This window comes from Hordeum vulgare, chromosome 3H (assembly GCF_904849725.1).
Source record: "Hordeum vulgare subsp. vulgare chromosome 3H, MorexV3_pseudomolecules_assembly, whole genome shotgun sequence".
Classification (NCBI taxonomy): domain Eukaryota; kingdom Viridiplantae; phylum Streptophyta; class Magnoliopsida; order Poales; family Poaceae; genus Hordeum; species Hordeum vulgare.
Genome location: NC_058520.1, coordinates 514569129 through 514588990, shown reverse-complemented (window position 1 = coordinate 514588990; position 19862 = coordinate 514569129). Strand labels below are relative to the sequence as shown.

At 46.1% G+C, this 19862-nt stretch overlaps 1 long non-coding RNA gene across 1 annotated transcript; it reads right to left on the bottom strand.

The window, feature by feature from the left end:
* Positions 1 to 14240: 14240 nt before the first annotated feature.
* On the bottom strand, positions 14241 to 14889 carry LOC123444602. Its single transcript, XR_006631011.1, has 2 exons — positions 14559 to 14889; positions 14241 to 14456 (listed from the first exon to the last, which is right to left on the bottom strand). It is a non-coding gene; the product is annotated as an uncharacterized LOC123444602 (long non-coding RNA).
* Between the last annotated feature and the right edge of the window lie 4973 nt (positions 14890 to 19862).

Genomic DNA, 19862 nt, shown 5'->3' with positions numbered 1-19862 from the left:
TTACATCAGAACTATTCTAAATATGCATCAGTATCAAAAAAGGGGGGGTTATATGTGGACTGACTGCAGCAATGCGAGAATAGAGAGAGAAATCCTAGTCCTATCGAAGACTAGCATCTTCAGGGTCTTGCAGCAATAGACGAGAGTAGAACAGGGGTAACACATTAATAGTCATATTGTTGCAGCAATATTAAAGTGAGGTCACGCCTAAAGATCCTCCCTCGACTCCCTGCGAGGAAGCAATCCCGAGGCAAACTAATTCCAGTTAAGTAAAAATTGTAGTTGTAAAAGATCGGGGCACAACTCCAAGTCGTCGTGTAACCGTGGACACGGCTACCCGAATAGTTAATTTTCGTCCCTGCAGGGGTGCACCACATGTCCCGTCACGCTCGATAACACTCTGGCCGGACATACTTTTCTGGGTCCTGCCCGGCCTCGGAATATCGACACGTCGCAGCCCCACCTAAGACTAATCAGAGAGGCCAGCCCGCCGGTCTAAATCCTAAGCACAAAGGGTTCGTGGGCCCAGTTCCCCTTCACGCTCCTGCACGTGGCGTGGGCGGCCGACGTCAGTCCTAGCATCCCTTAATCACAAGCGCGATGCATCTCGGGACCACTCAGGCGCGCGCCGCTACATTGCTGGCATCTGAAAAGCTTCGGCTGATACCGCGACGTCGAGTACCCATAATTCTTCCCGCGTAGCCGGTTAGTGCGAAAAGGTCTCCGACCAACCCAGATCAAATACCCAAATCCATTAGCATTTTAATTAGGCCAGCAACATAGTCTCACGGGAATCCACCTGTCTTACAACTAATCACCAATGATCCCAGTAACATGGTCGAGTAACTGTGTGGTTGTAACATCGGGGGAATCCGAGGTATCACCCTCGTTGGATTCCGAACGATGTACCCGTCAAGGTGGGCTTAGAGGAATCACCCTCGGGGGTCCCACACTCGCGGGGTGGCACGACAGAGACGTCATCGGGAATGGTGAAAGAGGAATCACCCTCGATAACCACGACCGACTAGCTATACTACAGAGATATCATCAGGAGTACTTAGTGAGGTGTCACCCTCGGTACCCGATAGTATCTCTGTAGCGTCGTACAACAAAGGGGGGGTGAATGTGCTGTGTCGGGTCTGGCTCGTCGATCAGAGATCGAGATTTGAAAACAAGCGGGGCAACTGATCTACGGGGTCAGAGGGGATGACTGCTCCACCTATACTAAGCATATTTAAAGTACATGACTGAAAGTAGCAGTTCATCAAAAAACAGGCTATGCATCAGATATAGGAGCTAACTACAACAGTAGCAAAATACTAATGCAAGCAGTAGGAAGAAAGACATAGGCGATATAGGAATGATCAAGGGAAGTTTGCTTGCCTTGCTGCTCTGCGGCAAAGGACTGATCGGCAGGGTCGTAGATGTACCCGGCAGCAGCGTCAGTCTCGGGGTCTACCGGTAAGAAGAGGGGGAAGAAACAATAAATAATAGCACCGATGCAACACAAAGCATGACATGGAAAGATGCAGGCTAGACATGAGCTAACGCAGCAACATCCGTCATAGACGGGTCGGAAGAATATCTGACAATATTTTCTGGGTCTCGGGCTACTACCGGTAATACTGGAAACGATGGAAAAGTTCCAAGTTTGCTATGCTAGGGACGCGTGACAGACGAATGGACCGTGTATCCGGGTTCGTCTCGCTTTGCTGATCAACTTTCATGTTGAAATTATTTTGATCTGACTTACGGATTATTTTATATTAATTTTCAAAGTTTTATTAATTATTTTGGAATTAAAAACAGATTTAGCTATTTTAATAAAATCCCATTATGACATCATCGCGATGTCATGCTGACATCAACATTTGACTAGTCAACTGACCTGCGGATCCCGAACGTCATAGGCACACGTTTTATTTAAGATTAAATATTATTTAATCAGATTAATTTAGTGGGGGACCCGCGTGTCATACTCTAATTATTCTAATTAATTAATTTAGCTAATATATTTATTTAACTAATTCATTAACTCATTAATTAATTATTATATCTATTTATTTATTTATTTAATAAAAATATTATTTTTATAATTTATATTGACTATCGCGTGGGGCCTCCCTGTCATAGACAGCGGATGTGTTGGCCCCACCGATAAGTGTCCCTAGGCCAAAAACACATTTTTAATCACAAATACTTAACCATACACATGTCGTATTTCTCCACATGCCTATATACGCAAATACATACGTAAATACGGGTATCAAATACATACATACATACATACGGAATACAACATTTGTATTTTTTTTCTCTCAAAACTCTCATCTCTCCCCTCTCTCTGTTCATTTGTTCATCTCTCAACAGAGAGGAATGGGGCAAAACTCCACCACCCTACAAGACCTCAACGGCGTCGGAAGAGGGAACTAATCTCCGGAACGGAACCGGGACGGAAAACGGAAGGAGAGGGTGGGAGGAGCCCGCAAAAGGGCTCACCGGCGTTGCCGGGGAACGGGGCGGCGAGGCTCGGGGTCGGCCGTTGTGGAGGATGACGAGGAGGCCGATGGTGCGGTGCCGGCAAGGAGGAGCCCGAGGTGGCCGGTACGTCGTGGCCGTGGGGGGTGGTGGTTGCCGGAGTTGGTGAAGGGGAGATCCGGAGGCGCCGGTGGGGTTCCTTCACGGGGCCGGCACGGCGCCGGGATGTGGCCACCGGAGGCCAACGGAGGAAGGCCGCCCATGGTGGGGGGCTCGGGTGCCGGGGGGGTTTGCCGGGGCACCGTCGGAGTAGGAGCCCGACGTGAGGGACCTCCGGCCGGGTGAGGGGAGAGGAACCGCCGGGAAGGGGCGCAGGGGAGGCCTGCGGGATGGGGAGGGAGAGGGAGGTCGACGCGGGTTGAGGGGGGGGCGCATGGACGGGGGTAGACGGGGGCCGCCGGCTCTGGGGAAGGAGGCCACGGGAGGCGAGGCGACGGGAGGAGAGGAGGGTCGTGGGGAGGGAGAGTCGTGAGGGGGAGCGTGGGGGTCTCGGTGGGGTGGGCTCTGTCGTGGGGGGGGGAGGGAGACCGAGAGGGGGACGAAGAGGTGGCGGCGGGGTGGGGGAGTAGCGAGGGGGGGCGAGCGAGGCAGGGGGGTTCGCTAGGGTTTCCCAGCGGGACTGATGGGTGGCCTGGCCGGCTGGGCCACTAGGCCCAGTTGGGCCAGGTGAGGGGGTTCGGTTGTTTGCCTTTTTTTTACCATTTGTTTTTCTTTCTTTTACTTTCTGACATTCTATCATTATTATTTTCTTATATATTTATATCTTTCTGTTCTAACTATATAGGACTTTTAATACAATTAAAAATGTCCGATTCGTTTTTATAACATATTAGGGAATTTCAACAACTCTCCCGACATTTTTACTTAACATCACGAAACGTTTCTCGTTCGACTTTATTCGTAAATTTCGAACTCGACTGGTTTTTCGACTAACACGAGATCCACGATAGAATTTATGATGACGTGGCTTCACTAGCGTGGGATTACTGTCGCTTGACTACAGGAGTTACTGTAGCACCAATCCAAGGATGTCACAACTCTCCCCCACTAACAAGAATTCTCGTCCCAAGAATTAAGGGGTAGAAGGCAAGAGTTCGGGGTATTCATCACGAAGATGATTCTCGCGTTCCCAACTGGCTTCAGCTCTAGAATGATTTGACCACTGCACCCTAAGGAACTTGGTGACTTTGCGACGAGTCTTACGTTCGGCTTGGTCGAGAATGCGGACCGGATGCTTCTTATAAGAGATGTCTTGTTGCAGCTCAAGCATACCATGATCCACTGCTCGAATAGGATCCTTGAAGCAGCAACGGAGCCGAGGAACACGGAAGACATCGTGAACCTGAGAAAGGTTCGCCGGCAGTTCCAATTGATAAGCCACTCTTCCACGCGTTTCGAGAACAGTGAAAGGACCAATATAGCGAGGAGCTAACTTGACCTTGATTACAAAACGGTGTGCGCCTCTCATTGGGGTGACACGAAGATGTGTTTCCGCCAGGTTGATAGACCATATCCTGAGGATGACGGTCATACTGACTTTTCTAACGAGACTGAGCAGCCTTCAGATTCGCATGAATAATGCGGACTTGATCTTTAGTATGTTGAATAATATCCGGACCGAAGAGTGATCGGTCCATTGAACGGTGGCTTGAGAATTTCATACTAAACCAAGTGTAAAGGATAACTAGAAGTCAAAGATGTACAGGAGAGCCAGGTTTCAATCCTGTGGAACTTTGGGTTATGGGTCCACCAGGTGGGCCGAGAGTAGGCAGAGGGGTGACATACTATACGGTCTTGGTAGCAAGACATGTCAGAGGGTAACCTGTCAGTAATGTTGGTAACAACGTCAGTACCAAGGGCGGGGAACGAATAGAACCATTTTCCTGCTCGTTGAAACGAGGCGGACCAATAGGCACGGCTCTCGTCCACCGGTGGCTACGGGAATGTTATCCATAATAGTAGCAGGGTCTTACCAACAGAGTCGTAAACCAAGAATTTTACCTAAGCAGGGAATTAACACTGCTTAGATAAGTTATGCCACAATAAAAATCAAACAGACCAATGGGAGGGAAAAGGTGTTCACACACACACAAGTATTAGAGTATACCATTCCCGAGGAAATCATAGAGTATGGTATACATGATAGGTCATCCAGCACATAACCATCTTGGTAAAGAGACAATAAGAATCAACATGTTTATCCATACCATGCAGTTTGGATAATTGATCAGGAACAATTTAGCATCGCGCTTCCAATGTTCCTGTTGAATTTAGAGTACCACATCCGTGCTTTGGGGTAGCATCGACATGGTCATCAGATAAAGGTTGGACTTGTGGATATACAAAGAGGAACTAGGAGGGACATCTTACAAAGCTAAGTCATACAATTTCCTCATGGTAGAATGGCGAAACTTACATATGGAAGGATTTATAACAATAGGTCCTCCGACCCAGTGTGCCAGACAAGACATCACTGTACCGGTTTACCTAAAGACCAAAGTTATAATTATTGGGAAAATGTCACAACCATCATATCTGCCCGAGATTCCGATCTGGTTGGTGTTAGGATACCTCAGACTCAAGATGTCTGAGAAGAAAAATGAAGATGTAAGATTCTCAGGGTATGAACTTCACAAGTAATCCTTGAATCATGAGTTTGATTGTAAGACACATGAACAGCATGTCAAGACATTAGGGCCCACGTGAAATTCTTATCTCAAAAGGCAACTGGGTTCTCATTTTGGGAACCATCATCGAGGATGACAAGGTTCCATGTGTAAGTCTGGATTAGCTCTTATGAAAGAACTTATTTTCCTTGATCAAATCAGTCGGTGGCTTGGCGTGCTAAGAGAAATTATATCAAGTGAAGATAACAATTCTTCAAAACATATAACACTTCGCACATGCGTGAATGATTTGGTATTTCACGAGAGGAAGCGAAACAAAACTTTCCATGTTCACGGCGGAAAGAGTGCACGTGAACTTTGGGAAATACACTCCTACTATCCACATATTCTTCATGAGCTAGGCACAAGGATAATGATTTCAAAAGCTTCATCGTGGTACATAGAGAAGTTGAGGGTGTGGCTGATAGGCTCAACAACAATCCCTCAAGATTTTACCAGTGTTGAACTTCCAAAATTTATAATATTAAGGAGATAGCATTTGTCAAATCAAATGGTATAATGTCGTATGCTCGAGGGAACAACAACAATTAAACATTGGTCGAAGGGTGCACTCGGAAATACGGGTTGAGTAGCACAACCAATGATAAAATGATGAGTCAACACCCAACACACCAAGAAGGAAACAAACAGTTGTTAACCTCAAGGGGATAGGGTTGACAGAAGTATGGGAATCACACATCAGAGTTCATTTGTCGGTATACCGGTTAGAAACAACACGGGACCAAGAAATGAATGGTGATGGCAAGAAGTATTACTATATCAAGAATTCTTAATACGCGTGCAATTTTCACGACATTCTTGACATACCAAATAGTAATACTCCAAGGTAGAAGATAACATAAGCTGGACAGTGAGTAACACAAAAGACAACACAAAACATGAACATGTTTGTGTTGGAGGGAAAACAACACGGGTGTCGATGATAATACAATCATCGAGGGAAAGGGATGGTATTTCTCAACATGCATTCAATTGATACCCTCCAAGAGCTCCGAATGCTGATGGTGATCACGACACATTTGTCGAGAAATTTCATGAAGATGTAATCGTTTAGCGACGACATCAAGCAAGGGAATGATGAAGCAAGAGGTTGTCGGAAACACAGATAAGACTGCTCGCTTAGAATTGAGATTGCCTTTCAAGACAACCAACATGAGGTGGAAAGTCCGATGCAAGCTTAACGCACAGTTGGTATTGTGTTCCAGGGATGAAGGGTATAGATAGCAAGGTCGAGCTACAACATGACGATGATGATGTAGCTTAACAACTTGGAATGACATGATCAAGTACAAACTCGTAAACAAGGAAGATTACTAAAAATTGTTGAATCGTAATGCGTACTCGATTCAGTTATCGATGTACTCACGTGTCCAACAACTCAAACACGAGGCAACTGGAATTAAGAAAGATATCATAGTTGATGAGGAGCTCACAAGAAGTTCCATAGCTCCGCGATATCCTCGAGCTACAAGGAATAATACTCGGAGGTAGATCAACTTTAAGGTTTGGACCGGCGTGTTGATCTGAAGAAGACAAGTACTTTAATACGTCTGAGAATGAAGTCAAGGTAGGAAAACATGGTCGGAACCATGATTGTAAAGGACAAGGTCACAGATACCAGATTAAATTATATAATGAATGATTATTGTTACGAGAAGTTTCTACGATGGGATCAACGTTGTTTCCATGGGCATGAACACAGAGTTCAAGGTCGACTCCCACTTCATCAATGCATCACCTGCCATTTATTCCTCGCCTTTGATCAAGTTGTAGCTTCGAAAGAATAACCGGCATAACACCAGAAGAGTAAGACTCGAGAAAACTCTTCGGTTCATATTGATTTAGGAAGGCATAGGTTCAACCCATCGGGGTATCTTAGGAACATATACCATACACTCCAAGAGCAATTAACACATGCTTGAAGGGCATGGCTGACAAATCGTATCATACAACTTATCAAAGGGAGAAGACACAATTTACCAATGGCATCATGTGTCAGGGGAAGCAATCACAAGAATTTTCTAAAGCAAAGGATGTCGTCGGATAATAACTCGGAATGAGTCTGACAATCCAAAAATGATCTGATGTGAGTAACGGTACTCAATCAGAGGGATATAGGATGCAATGCATCGTGTTAGTAGAACATCTGAAAAATATCGATACTTAATTACCAAAGGAATTATGATTTCCAGATTGGCGTATCATAATCAGGTGCTCCAATCAAATACAAGTAGGTTGAATGGACTTAGATGGACAACCCACCAAAAATTGATTTGTCGAGAACCAACTCGGTCTGGAAGGACGTCTGAGCCGTAGATAATTTATGAGTCACAACAGATGATCGTGTGCATCCACAAAAAGGTAGAATCAATAAAATCACAGGAAAATCACAAAGGATTTTAATGAATGCTGCTAGACATATGGATTTAACCATAATGCAAGCAGGTGAGAAAGGTCATGAACATGTGGCTACGGAGGATTTCGGAAGACCGAATAATAATTCAGAGAGCTATCGGAACCCATGACAACTGATGACGAACAAATCCCCGATAAGGTAATTCGTTGCATCTCGTAATAACAAGAACAATTGGAGGAGAAAGTATGAACGACATATGTATGTAGTCATCCATAGTGGTAGTCGGAGGAAAGGAAATCGCAAGAGCGATAGGCACTAGTTCTCGAGATAACATCAGAGAGTAACTTCGGAGTCTTCTGATAGATCAAGCCATCGTTTGAAATACGAGACTCCTTGGGAGAAAATATTTACGCGAACCTAATGTTAGAGTTAGTAAAATCTTTAACCCGAAAGAGAAGAGAGAGTAGAGCCCAGAGTATAGGAAAGGAGTAAAAGATACTAATACCACCCAATTGAGATGTGGGCCCGTAAGCCACAACATCAGTGTTAGTAAAGTTTTTCAAACACTAGACTCAACTTCGGCCAAGGAGTTGGAAAGGGGGCTATCTACAGGCAGTCGGCTCTGATACCAACTTGTGACGCCCTCGGCTTAATCGTACGCTAACCATACACGCAAGTGCGTACGATCAAACCCAAGGACTCACGGGAAGATATCACAACACAACTCTAGACACAAATAAAATAACATCAGCTTCATATTACAAGCCAGGGGCCTCGAGGGCTAGAATACGAAAGCTCGATAAACACACGAGTCAGCGGAAGCAACAAATATCTGAGTACAGACATAAAACATGGGGTGCCTTAGAGAAGGCTAGCACAAAAGATACAACGATCGAACGAGGCGAGGCCTCCTGCCTGGGAACCTCCTAACTACTCCTGATCATCAGCGGCCTCCACGTAGTAGTAGGCACCGTCGGGGTAGCAGTCGTCGGTGGCGGGGACCTCCATCTCCTGGGCTCCATCATCTGGTCGCAGCAAACGGATCAAGGGGACAAGGGGGAGCAAAGCAGCGGTGAGTACTCATCCAAAGTACTCGCAAGTCTTACATCAGAACTATTCTAAATATGCATCAGTATCAAAAAAGGGGGGGTTATATGTGGACTGACTGCAGCAATGCGAGAATAGAGAGAGAAATCCTAGTCCTATCGAAGACTAGCATCTTCAGGGTCTTGCAGCAATAGACGAGAGTAGAACAGGGGTAACACATTAATAGTCATATTGTTGCAGCAATATTAAAGTGAGGTCACGCCTAAAGATCCTCCCTCGACTCCCTGCGAGGAAGCAATCCCGAGGCAAACTAATTCCAGTTAAGTAAAAATTGTAGTTGTAAAAGATCGGGGCACAACTCCAAGTCGTCCTGTAACCGTGGACACGGCTACCCGAATAGTTAATTTTCGTCCCTGCAGGGGTGCACCACATGTCCCGTCACGCTCGATAACACTCTGGCCGGACATACTTTTCTGGGTCCTGCCCGGCCTCGGAATATCGACACGTCGCAGCCCCACCTAAGACTAATCAGAGAGGCCAGCCCGCCGGTCTAAATCCTAAGCACAAAGGGTTCGTGGGCCCAGTTCCCCTTCACGCTCCTGCACGTGGCGTGGGCGGCCGACGTCAGTCCTAGCATCCCTTAATCACAAGCGCGATGCATCTGGGACCACTCGGGCGCGCGCCGCTACATTGCTGGCATCTGAAAAGCTTCGGCTGATACCGCGACATCGAGTACCCATAATTCTTCCCGCGTAGCCGGTTAGTGCGAAAAGGTCTCCGACCAACCCAGATCAAATACCCAAATCCATTAGCATTTTAATTAGGCCAGCAACATAGTCTCACGGGAATCCACCTGTCTTACAACTAATCACCAATGATCCCAGTAACATGGTCGAGTAACTGTGTGGTTGTAACATCGGGGGAATCCGAGGTATCACCCTCGTTGGATTCCGAACGATGTACCCGTCAAGGTGGGCTTAGAGGAATCACCCTCGGGGGTCCCACACTCGCGGGGTGGCACGACAGAGACGTCATCGGGAATGGTGAAAGAGGAATCACCCTCGATAACCACGACCGACTAGCTATACTACAGAGATATCATCAGGAGTACTTAGTGAGGTGTCACCCTCGGTACCCGATAGTATCTCTGTAGCGTCGTACAACAAAGGGGGGGGTGAATGTGCTGTGTCGGGTCTGGCTCGTCGATCAGAGATCGAGATTTGAAAACAAGCGGGGCAACTGATCTACGGGGTCAGAGGGGATGACTGCTCCACCTATACTAAGCATATTTAAAGTACATGACTGAAAGTAGCAGTTCATAAAAAAAAACAGGCTATGCATCAGATATAGGAGCTAACTACAACAGTAGCAAAATACTAATGCAAGCAGTAGGAAGAAAGACATAGGTGATATAGGAATGATCAAGGGGAGTTTGCTTGCCTTGCTGCTCTGCGGCAAAGGACTGATCGGCAGGGTCGTAGATGTACCCGGTAGCAGCGTCAGTCTCGGGGTCTACCGTTAAGAAGAGGGGGAAGAAGCAATAAATAATAGCACCGATGCAACACAAAGCATGACATGGAAAGATGCAGGCTAGACATGAGCTAACGCAGCAACATCCGTCATAGACGGGTAGGAAGAATATCTGACGATATTTTCCGGGTCTCGGGCTACTACCGGTAATACTGGAAACGATGGAAAAGTTCCAAGTTTGCTATGCTAGGGACGCGTGACAGACGAATGGACCGTGTATCCGGGTTCGTCTCGCTTTGCTGATCAACTTTCATGTTGAAATTATGTTGATCTGACTTACGGATTATTTTATATTAATTTTCAAAGTTTTATTAATTATTTAGGAATTAAAAACAGATTTAGCTATTTTAATAAAATCCCATTATGACATCATCGCGATGTCATGCTGACATCAACATTTGACTGCTCAACTGACCTGCGGGTCCCGAACGTCATAGGCACACGTTTTATTTAAGATTAAATATTATTTAATCAGATTAATTTAGTGGGGGACCCGCGTGTCATACTCTAATTATTCTAATTAATTAATTTAGCTAATATATTTATTTAACTAATTCATTAACTCATTAATTAATTATTATATCTATTTATTTATTTATTTATTTAATAAAAACATTATTTTTATAATTTATATTAACTATCGCGTGGGGCCTCCCTGTCATAGACAGCGGGTGCGTTGGCCCCACCGGTAAGTGACCCTAGGCCAAAAACACATTTTTAATCACAAATACTTAACCATACACATGTCGTATTTCTTCACATGCCTATATACGCAAATACATACGTAAATACGGGTATCAAATACATACATACATACATACGGAATACAACATTTGTTTTTTTTTTCTCTCAAAACTCTCATCTCTCCCCTCTCTCTGTTCATTTGTTCATCTCTCAACAGAGAGGAATGGGGCAAAACTCCACCACCCTACGAGACCTCACCGGCGTCGGAAGAGGGAACTAATCTCCGAAACGGAACCGGGACGGAAAACGGAAGGAGAGGGTGGGAGGAGCCCGCAAAAGGGCTCACCGGCGTTGCCGGGGAACGGGGCGGCGAGGCTCGGGGTCGGCCGTTGTGGAGGATGACGAGGAGGCCGATGGTGCGGTGCCGGCAAGGAGGAGCCCGAGGTGGCCGGGACGCCGTGGCCGTGGGGGGTGGTGGTTGCCGGAGTTGGTGAAGGGGAGATCCGGAGGCGCCGGTGGGGTTCCTTCACGGGGCCGGCACGGCGCCGGGATGTGGCCACCGGAGGCCAACGGAGGAAGGCCGCCCATGGTGGGGGGCTCGGGTGCCGGGGGGTTCGCCGGGGCACCGTCGGAGTAGGAGCCCGACGTGAGGGACCTACGGCCGGGTGAGGGGAGAGGAACCGCCGGGAAGGGGCGCAGGGGAGGCCTGCGGGATGGGGAGGGAGAGGGAGGTCGACGCGGGTTGGGGGGCGCAGGGACGGGGGTAGACGGGGGGCGCCGGCTCTGGGGAAGGAGGCCACGGGAGGCGAGGCGACGGGAGGAGAGGAGGGTCGTGGGGAGGGAGAGTCGTGAGGGGGAGCGTGGGGGTCTCGGTGGGGTGGGCTCTGTCGTGGGGGGGAAGGGAGACCGAGAGGGGGAGGGAGAGGTGGCGGCGGGGTGGGGGAGTAGCGAGGGGGGGCGAGCGAGGCAGGGGGGTTCGCTAGGGTTTCCCAGCGGGACTGATGGGTGGCCTGGCCGGCTGGGCCACTAGGCCCAGTTGGGCCAGGTGAGGGGGTTCGGTTGTTTGCCTTTTTTATCATTTGTTTTTCTTTCTTTTACTTTCTGACATTCTATCATTATTATTTTCTTATATATTTATATCTTTCTGTTCTAACTATATAGGACTTTTAATACAATTAAAAATGTCCGATTCGTTTTTATAACATATTAGGGAATTTCAACAACTCTCCCGACATTTTTACTTAACATCACGAAACGTTTCTCGTTCGACTTTATTCGTAAATTTCGAACTCGACTGGTTTTTCGACTAACACGAGATCCACGATAGAATTTATGATGACGTGGCTTCACTAGCGTGGGATTACTGTCGCTTGACTACAGGAGTTACTGTAGCACCAATCCGAGGATGTCACATTACCGGAAAGTTTTCGGGCATTACCGGGAATGTACCGGGACTGACGAATGGGTTCCGGAAGTTCACCGGGAGGAGGGCAACCCTCCCGGGGGAAGCCCAAAGGACTTATGGGTGGTGCACCAGCCCTTAGTGGGCTGGCGGGACAGCCCAATAAGGGCTATGCGCCATAAAGATAAAACCAAAGAAAGAAAAAAAGAAAAGGTGGGAAGGAAGAGAAGGACTCCACTTTCCAATCCTATTTTGAGTAGGATTGGAGTAGGAGTCCTACTCCTCCTCTTGGCCGGCGCACCTTGGGGGCTTGGACCTCAAGGCAAGTCCCTCCCCCTCCCTCCTATATATACTTGTAATTTAGGGCTGATTTGAGACAACTTTGTCACGTGCAACTCAGATCTAGACACCATAGTTTTACCTCTAGATCGTATTTCTGCAGAGCTCGGGCGGAACCCTGCAGGAGTTGATCCTTCACCATCACCGGAGCGTCGTCACGCTGCCGGAGAACTCATCTACTTCTCCGTCTTGCTTGTTGGATCAAGAAGGCCGAGATCATCGTCGAGCTATACGTGTGCTGAACGCGGAGGTGTCGTCCGTTCGGCACTGGATCGGAGCGGATCGTGGGACGGTTCGCGGGGCGGATCGAGGGACGTGAGGACGTTCCACTACATCAACCGTGTTTCTTAACGCTTCCTGTTGTGCGATCTACAAGGGTACGTAGATCCAAATCTCCTCTCGTAGATGGACATCACCATGATAGGTCTTCGTGTGCGTAGGAATTTTTTTTGTTTCCCATGCAACGTTCCCCACCAGGTTTTTGGGGAGCGCTCAGCGCGACTACTGACTTTCATCACGGACATCGACAACCACTTCCCGGACGACGACTTCTTCCCTGACGTCGACCACCTCTTCGGTAACATGGCCAATGACAATGCCAACACCAACCCTACTACTGCTGTTGCAACTCAGTACGTGCTCCTGTTCCTTTCATTTGAGTTCATGTCGTAACTTCTTTTCTAGTTTCTCTTCTAGATATGTTCCATTTGTTCATCTTTTCATATGCCTTCTTGCATATATAAAATGACTCTATATATGTTCTCTTCTAGATCATATGTGCACATGCCTTTTGCTGTCTCATTTTTATATTACTTACCTTGTTTCATCTCTATTATGATAGTCATGTTTTATCTACCTTTTCTGTTAATAAAATCCTATGATAAATTGCTCATATTTCCAACAATCCAAAAACCTTATAATAGGTAATATACCCCGAGTGGTTTTGCTGCTTCCATGAGACCTCCTATGTTTGAGGGTATCCACTATAAGAGGTGGCGCGTGAGAGCCATTCTATGGTTTCAAACCACTAGATGACCCGGTTGCGCCGATGACGCAAGAAGCCAGTTAGATGCGATGTTAGTAGGGAATAAGTAGCAGACGTAAATGTAAAGATGACGCAATGTGAATTATATTATGGATAGTAGAATGGCTTTAAGCAAGAAGCTAATTAAAACCAAGAATTATTGGTATTGATAACCATTATATATGCACAGAGATCATTGCATTATTGGCCAAAGAGAAAACAAATATGTTTATGCTATACTGTTCGAAGGCACTCCCAATAAAATAGCACCCAGTATGACATGAACCGTTTTGAATAACGTGGAACCATATATATCTAAACAAGCAACATCCACCTTGAGAACCCGATGCATAAGAAATGACCTCTCAGGAACCATATCCATTCATGTAGGTTGTAAAGGGAAAGAAAGATAAAGATGAACAATTAACAATGTTGATAGCATGAACATATGGAAACGGAAGCAAATGTGTCGCAGATGTCAGAAAAGTATTTCAACCATCAAGAAGGGTACAAAAGCTAATATCGCGCTTATTATTACAAAGTTGATTAGGTATAAATAAGTGAAGCATTCATTCGTGTACAATATTAGCATGTAGGCCTAGGATATGGTTCCATTCTTAGACACCGATATTCTTTAAACATAAGGAAATACTTCATAAGAAGCCCTATATATTGCATTGATGATAGATTCATAGGTTAAAAGGCATGAAACCAGTTTATGGTAAGCAAAACTACATAGAAGAGATGCATCATGTAGATTGCTTTGATTCCCCAACTTCTGGTAATTAAGATATATAGTCTTTCGCCGTCCTCATAATTAACCTTTTGCTTCATGTCTTCCATGCGCTTCTGCAGAATAAAAGTGTACAATAAAGGAATAGGAAAACCAGCTGTAGTTGCACACACAAAAACATTTGGGGAAAGAACATTTTGAAGAAGTTAAGACCTTACTTAGTGATTGGCAGTGAAAATACGACGCGGGGAAAATAGATGCACATATACCATTTCTATTCTACAACAGAGAAAAATAAAACAACCAACCGAAGGGACATATCAGTCTTTATGTAGTGGTTGGAGGTTATACTATTAAATTTTGACGAGTGAGAACCCATGAACGCAAATGAAATTTAATAGTATCATTGCTATAAATGTGATGCAATGAAGCTCCACATTCAGTATGATTTTCTTATTTCTTTTTAGACATTTAACAAGGAAAGGCGCAGAAATTGGAAAACACTTCAAACCATATTATTTTTACCTGTGATCTTGTCAATTAAGTTCATTTATGGCACCACCTCTTCTGATCTCACCTTGGCCACTTAACTCATCAGTGACCATGGATACCCGTAACAGGTAATCCATGTCAGTCTATGATATAAATAGGGGGGATACAGGTAGTTTCGTACCGCGGATAATGTGTTCCCCACCAGCTAAAGTGATTCTCTTTCGTGCATATTTAGGTGCTGACTAAATATGGTTTAAAAGGATAAATCAGTAGGAGAAAAGAAAGTGATAAACAAGATTCTTTTTCTTCGTGTAAATTTACCTTCTTTGTTGATTTTCCTACGATATCTGGTCCGTGAAATCATTTGTTTCTTTGCGTCCTTTTATCTATTTGCACTAACAGGAATAATGTGAGATTCCAAACATGTATGTATCTCCTTTTCTTTGATAGTAAGTAGATTGTTAGATAGCAATCAAAGCAGAAAACAAAAGACCTACTGGACCCTGGGAGCATAAGACTCTTTCTACTGGATGATTAATTAACTTGCATGCATCAATGAGCAACAAGAACAACCAGTCAATTAACCCGCGTGCATTAGCAAGCAACCGAATAAAAATAATAGTGCTCTCTCCTCCCGTGCTTCCCCGCCGCCGCCGGAGGAGGCCGGCGAGCGAAGCTTGCCCAGCGTACGGCGGACGCGGGCCTTCCTCCCTTCTTCACAAGGGGATCCTCTGGCTGAGATGCGACGGCGTCCCTGGGCGTACGACATGGAGGCGGAGTTGGCGCGCTCGGGCGGCGGTCCGATGGGATCCTAGTGGCGCTGCGGGGGCTGCCTGCGGATCTGGGGTTCACAACCCCAGAACTGTTCTCCTCGGATGATGCTGGATCTGAACAAGGTGGTGGCGCCATCCCCTTCGTCACGGATGATGGTCAGGTGGTGGGTCCTTGTGGCGTTGCCGGTGGCGGCGGATCTTGGGATCCCGCTCCCGGGGACGTCGCAGGATGTGGTGGTCCGTGCAGGAGAGATGGGTTCTTCGAACAGATCTGGGTAAAAGCTTGCTTTCGGCTACTGCCAAAGCCGGCGATGGCGGCGTTGTCTACGTCGTTCCCTTCCTGAAGGCATCGCCGAGGAGAAGTTCAGGGCCACTCTTTGCTACCTCCGGGGGAAACCCTAGATCAGTAGATCGGATGACGGCGACGCTCTGGTGTCGTTACCCTCTTGGGGCATCATTCATGGAGGTACACACGGGCTCGAGGGATCATTGGCCGGCATCTACGATGGAGCGGCGTTCCTTGTGACACATCGACGTCGTGGAGTCTCGGCGGCGAGGCACAGCAAAGTCTCGGTGACAAATGCGTGTTGATGAGCGCGCGTAGGAAGGAGGCGCTGTCTGGCGTCGTGGGAGCATCGACGGCAGGCCTTGCAAGGTCGATGCGTCAGTAACTCTTCTGAAGATGGATTGATGGTAAGCGGCGGCGACGACCTATGAGGGTGCATTGGACCGGTTTGTGCCCCTGACCTGGTATGTGGCTCGGTCGGGGCCTCCGGCTTTAGATGTTAGGGTAGGTGAGAGGTCTGGGTATGTGGCTCACACTTTCTGCACCCCTTCATCATTGGATAGGAGTAGCGACAAATATTGTCAAGAGGGCGGCTTCAGATATATTGATGTATTGCTTTGTAAGATCTTTGTGAATAATTAATAAAATGGCTGCATGCATCTTCTAGATGCAGAGGCCGGAGGTCATCCTCCTTTTCTAAAAAAAAAAGCAAACAAAAGTCATGACATCAGTTAAGTTAAATACCCGTATATATGTGCAAATATACCACTTCTAAATTTCACCAATAAGTCATGACAACAGTTTGGCATTAACAATATTAAAAAAATAGCACAAAGCATACTTATGCGACATCCAATCACGTAAGATTAGGTCACACTGTGATTTATTCGAGAAGGCTTACTGTGAATTGTAAGGAAATGAAATAAAAACCAGATACCAAGTTGCTGCAGATGCACTCATGGTATAAACTCTGAAACATCAAAGTACTCAATTGATGAAATTAGAAAAGCAATACAGTTAGACTCACTTGATATGTTGCAGGTTAGACTCAAATCTGAGACACGCAAAATTGAGGTGTGATTTGACTGTATAGAGATTATGGCCAAACATCATTGCTTGTTTTTGGAAGAACAAAAAAGGGAAACTATTGCTACAGGAGACAGAATGGAAAAACCTCATCATGTCCATACCTTCAAATAATATATATAATGTTCGGAAACATATGAAGACACTAAGAATAATGTTGGTATGGTGGGCAGATGCCCTCACCAACTTGCATCCCTGAATCATATGCAAAAGTACATTTTTTCAGCAGATATGTACGTTCATGGTTATAAAATATAACATACCGGCAATAAGATTGTCTACCACTTCTATGGACTATGCTTTTTTTATCATGCTTTGGTCAAGTCTAAATGCTAAAACTAATCTGCACGCTATCCTAAAATAAATCAGGGGTCGCCAATTATTTACATATTCTTCCCTTAATGGATATAATATAAAAACTCAGCCAAAAAGTAACACCTAACCTGTAGCTCAAAAGCAGTTACATGTAGGTCGGCCGTGGGCTTCAAAATTCCTTGGCGTCAAAGAATAATTCTCTCTAATACAGAGGTTACAACAGTACCTTGATAGGTACCACTATTGCTGAATAACAGAGATGGAGGTTAGAATCTCTAAAATCAAGATCAAAGATAAAAATTCAACTATGCGTAACAGAGGCCCATGAAAGACGTGAAACTAACACATTCTGAAACCTGTTATCTTTAGGACCAAATTACACAAGCATAATAATAGAACATAAACTCCATGTATCCTATCCAAGTGCAAACTAAAAGGAGAGACATCTTGTATGCATTGGGTAGAAAACAATCAGCGACCTGAAACATATCAAGGGAAATGCTTGCAAGAACCTCGACACAAGCCGACGAAGCCGGTTCTACATTCCCTCAATCCTTGTCCATCCGTTGTGTTGGAATTATGCCCTAGAGGCAATAATAAATATGGTTATTATTATAATTCCTGTATCAAGATAATAGTTTATTATCCATGCTATAATTGTATTGAATGAAGACTCATTTACATGTGTGGATACATAGACAAAACACCGTCCCTAGCATGCCTCTAGTTGGCTAGCCAGTTGGTCAATGATAGTCAGTGTCTTCTGATTATGAACAAGGTGTTGTTACTTGATAACTGGATCACGTCATTGGGAGAATCACGTGATGGACTAGACCCAAACTAATAGACGTAGCATGTTGATCGTGTCATTTTGTTGCTACTGTTTTCTGCGTGTCAAGTATTTATTCCTATGACCATGAGATCATATAACTCACTGACACCGGAGGAATGCTTTGTGTGTATCAAACGTCGCAACGTAACTGGGTGACTATAAAGATGCTCTACAGGTATCTCCGAAGGTGTTAGTTGAGTTAGTATGGATCAAGACTGGGATTTGTCACTCCGTGTGACGGAGAGGTATCTCGGGGCCCACTCGGTAATGCAACATCACACACAAGCCTTGCAAGCAATGTAACTTAGTGTAAGTTGCGGGATCTTGTATTACGGAACGAGTAAAGAGACTTGCCGGTAAACGAGATTGAAATAGGTATGCGGATACTGACGATCGAATCTCGGGCAAGTAACATACCGAAGGACAAAGGGAATGACATACGGGATTATACGAATCCTTGGCACTGAGGTTCAAACGATAAGATCTTCGTAGAATATGTAGGATCCAATATGGGCATCCAGGTCCCGCTATTGGATATTGACCGAGGAGTCTCTCGGGTCATGTCTACATAGTTCTCGAACCCGCAGGGTCTGCACACTTAAGGTTCGACGTTGTTTTATGCGTATTTGAGTTATATGGTTGGTTACCGAATGTTGTTCGGAGTCCCGGATGAGATCTCGGACGTCACGAGGGTTTCCGGAATGGTCCGGAAACGAAGATTGATATATAGGATGACCTCATTTGATTACCGGAAGGTTTTCGGAGTTACCGGGAATGACGAATGGGTTCCGGGAGTTCACCGGGGGGGGCAACCCACCCCGGGGAAGCCCATAGGCCTTGGGGGAGACCCACCAGCCCTTAGTGGGCTGGTGGAACAGCCCACAAGTGCCCTATGCGTCAAGGAGAAGAAAATCAAGAGAGAAAGAAAAAAAAAAGGAGGAGGTGGGAAGGAAGGGGAACTCCCTCCCACCAAACCTAGTCCAACTCGGTTTGGGGGGGAAGAGTCCTCCCCCTTGGACTCGGCCGACCCCCTTGGGGCTCCTTGAACCCCAAGGCAAGGCACCCTCCCTCCCACCTATATATACGGAGGTTTTAGGGCTGATTTGAGACGACTTTTCCACGGCAGCCCGACCACATACCTCCACGGTTTTTCCTCTAGATCGCGTTTCTGCGGAGCTTGGGCGGAGCCCTGCTGAGACAAGGTCATCACCAACCTCCGGAGCGCCGTCACGCTGCCGGAGAACTCTTCTACCTCTCTGTCTCTCTTGCTGGATCAAGAAGGCCGAGATCATCGTCGAGCTGTACGTGTGCTGAACGCGGAGGTGCCGTCCGTTCGGTACTAGATCGTGGGACTGATCGCGGGATTGTTCGCGGGGCGGATCGAGGGACGTGAGGATGTTCCACTACATCAACCGCGTTCTCTAACGCTTCTGCTGTACGGTCTACAAGGGTACGTAGATCACTCATCCCCTCTCGTAGATGTACATCACCATGATAGGTCTTCGTGCGCGTAGGAAATTTTTTGTTTCCCATGCGACGTTCCCCAACAGTGGCATCATGAGCTAGGTTCATGCGTAGATGTATTCTCGAGTAGAACATAAAATTTTTTGTGGGCGGTGATGTGCGTTTTGCTGCCCTCCTTAGTCTTTTCTTGATTCCGCGGTATTGTTGGATTGAAGCGGCTTGGACCGACATTACTCGTACGCTTACGAGAGACTGGTTTCATCGTTACGAGTAA